Consider the following 6063-nt stretch of genomic DNA (forward strand, 5'->3'; position numbering starts at 1 on the left):
TCTGAGGGATCCCAAATGCAGGGAGAGGCCGAGGTCCGTGCGTCTGGGCTGCTCTGAGCATCCCCTCCTGCAGACCAGACCTTCCCGCAGACATAACCCAGGCTGGATTTGCCGTCTGGTGGCTGTTCCAGACACTGCACGCGCGGCCGCCGCCTTCCCCACGCCACGGAGCTGCCGCCCCAACACACCACGTGTGGAGTTCATGTAAAAATACAGAGGGAAAAAACACATGCTGAAGGCTGCCAGTTAGGGGAAGGATGAGAAAGGATGGCGGTGCTGCTGGCGCAGTGCTTCTGGTCGTTATATTTTGGATGCTTTCAAGTCCTCCGGCATTCAGCCTTGCTTATTTTTAACAGCTGAGCTGGAAGATGCTTAAAAAAAAAATCAGATGGGAAGGAGTTTTGGAGAGCTGGGGTGCACAGAAAGGGCTTCCTGCTCCAGGAAAGGCTCTTGCAGAAGTCAGGCGGGAGCAGAGGCACAAAGACCCCACTCCAGCCCCCTTCCCCATCCTTATCCACACCCCGGAGCCACAAAGGGACGGGCACAACCCCACGTCCCCATCACCACCTCCTGCAGCCTGCTGAGGTCCCCGAGGCTGCTGCTGGGTGCTGGTTTTGCCCATCACACGTGGCCACGGCTTTCCTCCCACTCCCCATGGCCCCCAGCAGTGGGGATTGGGAGATGCCCTGCACCTAGGGGTCCCAGCAACAGGGTTTGGGGGCCACCCTGCGCCCAGGGGTCCCGGCAATGGGGTTTGGGAGCCGCCCTGCACCCAGGGGTGCCCACCCTTAGAAGCAAAGCGCATCTCTTGGGTGAGAGCTGGGGAAAAGCCAGCTCGGGGCAGGGGACCAGGGGGAGGACCTGGCCCTGCTGGGACCCCAAAAGCATCCCCCAAGGGTGCTTCACCCACGGCGGCTGCAGTTGCTGCTTTCCACCAGCTGGGGGCCGGGGGCTGCCTCCCGCGGGGGTGGGGGCGAAGGGGAGAGGGGCTGCGCCGTCCCCCTCCTCCGCTGCCCCCTCCCTTCCCTCCCTCCCCAAAAAAAGGGGGAGACCCCATTGGTCCTGCCAGCCCCTGAGCGCCCAATCGCTGCCCTGTTGCCGTGTAAGGGAGGGCAGGGTGGGGGCTTCATCCCCTTCCTCCTCCTCCTCCTCCTCCTCCTCCTGTTGCTGGGAGGGGCGGGGGTCCGGGGGGCCCCCAGCAGCCCGTGTCCCACTGTGGGGGAGGAGGAGGAGGATGTCGGAGCGTGGGGCTTTGTCCGGACCCACCGAGGAGCATAAAGGAGGGGAAGCCCCAAAGCAACCGAACGCAGCTCCCCCGTCCCCCAGGGCTGTGCCCCGCAGCCTCTGTGGGGTCACCTCTGCGCCAGACCCTAAAAACCAGCGGGGTTCCCCATGGGGATGGGCAGGGTTTCTTCACAGCTCCCCTAAAAACCCTCCAGTCCCAGCACCCCAACCCCTTCCCAGGCTCTTCCCCCCGATCCTCTTCCCCTCCCCGTTTCTCTGCTCTCCCCCTCGAAGCCTCCCTCAGCTCCAGCGCTCCCCAGCCCTTAGCGCAGCACCGCTCCAGGAAGCGCAGGATTTGTGCTTAAAAACAACCTCCCGAAACACTCCCCTCTGGGGAGAAGAATCCAGCGAGGGACAGCTTTGACCTGAGGCCAGCACCGACACGGCTGGGGGTTTGGGGGGGACAGAGCCCCCCGGGGACGTGAGCGCCGCGCACGGCGCCGTCGGTGTGCGGGTGGGCGATTGTGGGGCCGCCGTGAGTCACCGGGACGTGCACCCGGCGTCCTGTCCTTCAGCACTTCCCTTTGCTCAATTCTCCCCAGCCTTAACCTAAAACCTTTATTGTTCTCGGACTAGGTCGGGACGGGGCCGTCTGAATTTTCTGGTTTCTCCCCGAGGCGATGGCCCCGTTTCTCGCGCCGACGTGCGCCCGCTCGCACGCTGGATGGTGCTGAGGACAAAAGGACCCCGTGGCCGGGGCTGGGCAGGGCTGGCCGCAAATGTTCCCCCTGCACCTGGCTGTCTGCAGACGTGCTCGCGACGTGACGAGCAATAAAAGTTGATTATTAATAAGCCGCTTGGATCTGGGCCGCGGCAGCTGCGACATTGCTGGGAAGAGATAAGAAAAGTGCCGAGGCAGCAGGAACACGCGCCGGGGGGGGGACAGAGCTCGGCAGGGCCCCCGGCACCGCTCGAGGCCGAGCGCGTGGGCCCATTTCACAGAGGAGCAGACTGAGGCCTGGGGGAGCACGAAGCTTCCCAGCGCTCACAGCTCTACGCCAGGAGTTAAACAGAGCCTGGGATTTGGGGGATCAGGATTTAGGGGCTCAGGGAGGCCAAAGCAGCTGGCGGGACTCAGTCAAAACACTTTGGGGGCCATCAGAGGGCCGACTGCCCCCCCGTGCTGCAGAACTGGCACCCGTCCTCCCCGCACGTCCCCAGCAGCGTTTGGGCAGGGGGGCGAGGGACGGGCAGGAAATTCCCAATCTGTTCGGCTCCCATTCTTGCCTCCCCTTTTGTTTCACTCGCCATCTGTCCCGCAGCCCCGCGCGCCCCGCGCTCCCGCTGCACGTGCCGTAAATATCAAGACGGGCTTTGTCTCTGCTTCAAAAGGCGCGGCGGACCCCGAGCCGTGCCGCAGCCCCGAGCCATGGCCAGCAGTGAAAAGTGCGGGGGGCTGGCGTGGCCGGGGGGCTTGGTGGTCCCACTGCCTCCCTTGCTGGGCTTTTTTTGGGGCGTCGGGGTTTGGGGGGCACAGACTCAGCCTTGCTCTGCTCGCTGGGTGTTTGTAACATCCCAAAATGGAGCCAGGGCCCCTGGTAAACACCCAGAGGGGAATTTCCTGGGGCAAACTCCAGCTGTTCCCCCCGCAGAGCGGCCGGGGACACACGCACACCAGCCCTCGCTCCTCAGGGAGCAGCGGCCGCTGTCCCAGCCTGGCTGCAGCCTTTTAACTCAGAACAAAGCCCCCAGACCAGCCAGCAAGGGCAGCTGCTCCGCTTCAGCCCCGTCCTTCCCCTTCTCTGTTTTATCTGGTGCTATAATAGACGTAAACTCCCCGGTAAAAGGGCATTGTCAGAGGGAAAAGGGGCCTCGCCCTTCGTCTGGCAGCTGGGAGCAGGGGGACGGTGCAGGGCTTAGGGACATTGTTGCCCGTGGCCCGTTCCCATAACACATTTCCCGGCGGTTCCCCAGAGGGGAACCTCTCTCATCCAGCAGAGGCTGGGACGCAGACCCAGCATCTCCCTTAAGTCCCCATCCCTCCATGTCTGCCACCGGCCGGGATGTCAGCCCGGCAGGGACTGCTCCATCCCGGCCACCCTGAGTACTGCCGTGTGTGTCTGCCTGGTCTGGAGCTGGCAATTTGGGGACACAAAAAGCCCCAACGCGCCCTGCCTGGCTCTGAATCCAGAGAATCCCCCTGTGGAGTCCTTCGGGGGCTCAGGATCCCAGACCTTGACCTGATCCGGGCTCTGCACTGGGCGGGGAGCGGCCACCCACTGCAAGGGAGGTGACAGTCCCCTCTCAGGGCTGGCCTGGCACCGTGTCCCCTGCTCTGGTCCCTCCTGGTGTCTCCTGCTCAGCACCCATCTGCCTGGGGGAACGTGGGCTGCTCCTTGCATTTTGCAGAGGGGGTCAGATGCTGTTGCTGACCCCTGGACGTGGCACAAGCAGAGCAAAGCGAGGAGCTGAAGGCCCTGAACAAAGCCTAGGCAGCCCGGAGAGGTTCACACGCCCAGCTGAGGCTCGCCCCGGGCGCTGCGCTCCCGTCCCAGACGCTGACACCGCTCCAGGAGGAAGCACAAAATGCCCCGGGGCAGCCAGCGCCGCTCCCGGCTGCTCCCACAGCCCTGCCTGCACCCTGCCCTCGCCTTGCTGCTGCTGCCAGGGCATGGTGTCCCCTGGGGACAAGGGCACGGTGTCCTTTGGGAACTGGGGTACAGCATCCCACCAGGACGGGGGGCACGGCAGCCCTTGGGGACAGGCGCACGGGATCCCCAGGGACAGGGGCGCAGCATCCCTCGGGCTCAAGATAGCAGCATCCTTTGGGGACAGCGACACCCTCGGGGACAAGGACACAGCGTCCCTGGGGGGTTACAGGGCACTGCTGCTGCTCGAGGGGCACACAGCCTCCTGTCCCCAAGGTTTGTGCCCCGCTACCATCAGATGCCACCCACAGCGCGGCGGCACAGGACGTGCCAGGACGCCTCCAGGGTGCAGGGGGAGGGCGGAGGGGTTCAGGTTGCCCAATGCTGACAGACTCCTGAAATAACAGTAATTACTATTATAATATTTAATAAGAATCGTATGCAAATCCCCCGGCGAGCTGAGCGAGCTCTGCCCTGACCTGCGCGGCGCGGGGAGGCCTCCTTTTCTCCCTGGCTCTCTCAAACCCTTCGCTGGGAAACAAAAGGTGCAAAGTTTAGTGGTGCATGAAAGGGGAAACAAAACCCAGCCCCAGCAGTGGCCCCCCCCCCACCGCCCCAGTAGACAGATGGCAACAGTTGTCCCCGCACACCAGTTGCTCGCCGCCGCCAACAAGCCCCTTTTATCCCCCAACAGGTCGTAAATGAGAGCGTCGGAGCCGGGCAGCCGCGGCGGAGGGGCCCGGATGGGGACAGGGATGGGGACGGGGACAGCTCTCCCCATGGGATGCGCAGAGGGAGAACAAAAAAGCAGCTGAAAGCGGCTCCTCGCCCCCTGCCCATCTGTCTGGACCTCGGGAGCCTCTCCCCAGGGGACGCAGCACGGGGGTGGCTGGGGCGAGTCAGCGCCTGGGACCCTGAGCCCCTCGGTGGCACTGCGGGAGCAGGGAGACACAGGGTCCCACTGCATTTGGAGCCCTGTGGGGCCAGGCAGGTTGTCCTGTGGGGTTGTCCCATCCCCAGCAGGGCCGTGCCCTCTCCAGACCCCACTTTTGTGCCATTTGAGGCGTTCGCCTCGAAGGGGGACAACATTTGGGGGCCATGCCATGCCCCGTGTGCTAAGGGATGTGCTCAGGGCACGATTTCGGGGCACCAGCAGCAGATTCCTTCCCCCTTCGTGCAAGGAACGGCCCCATCCCCTCTCTCTCCCTGCAGTAATTTTTAATAAACCGGAGTTTTGTGCAGGACCTGCACTGTGCCTCTGCGCTGGAGCGAGAGGGAGCGAGCAGGGAGCGGAGACGGGGCTCAGCCCCGAGCTTTGTGCTCCTTCTGGGGGAAGGTTTTCAGGGTAAGTCAGCACGAAGCAACGCTGCAGCCTGCCCCGGCTGCTCTTGGAGCCCCTCCAAGCCCAGCGAGCCGCGAGGGCGGAGATGCGAGCACCGAGACGGGCGCTGCGCCCCGTGGGGGGAGGCGAGTGGGTGTGCGGCGGCCGCGACGCGCTCGCATCTGCCGGTGACCTTTCTGGAGGAAGGAGGGTTTTTTTTTTTCCATGTCTCGGTTCAGTTTTTAGCGAGGGCTGGAAAGGCAGAGGCGGGTGTTCCCCTTCGCGCTGGTGTGCGTGGGGCTGTCGGGGATGTACAAGAGCAAAGCCAGGAAGGGTCGGGGCTGTGGGGAGCTCATGAGCAGGTCCCTCCGCTCTCCAGAGAGGTAGAAGAAGGTCTTTCAGGAGGAAGGGCAGGTGAGGATCACAGTTCCCAGCCAGAAATCTCTCCACCAGCCTTGCTAAAAAACAGCAGCCTGTGTGCAAAACAAGACCCAGGGACCCCTGCCTGCGCCCTGAGCTTGCAAAGGGTGGCGATGCCGCAGCCCTGCCGCCCGGCTGCCACCCAGAGCGCCGTGGGCTTGGCGCAGCACCAACCCCTCCAAAGCCCACAAACCACCTTCCCGTTGCCGGGCCACGTGGTTGCAAACTTTCTACAGCTCCGGCAGATCCTGGGAAGATCATTTGGGCTGTGCAGCACCGCAGGCACTGGTGTGCCCCCGGAGCTTGCGCCTTCCCCTCCCAACCCTGAGGCTGGGGCAGGGCGGCGAGAGCCGCTGCCGGCTGCTTCGCCCCAGATACAGGCGAGCGCGGCTGCACCCACACGAGTGCCTGATTGGCCTCGGCTGAGCCGAAATAGCCGGTCCCGTCCCG

Source organism: Anser anser, assembly GCF_964211835.1.
Source record: "Anser anser genome assembly, chromosome: 27".
NCBI classification, from domain to species: Eukaryota; Metazoa; Chordata; class Aves; order Anseriformes; family Anatidae; genus Anser; species Anser anser.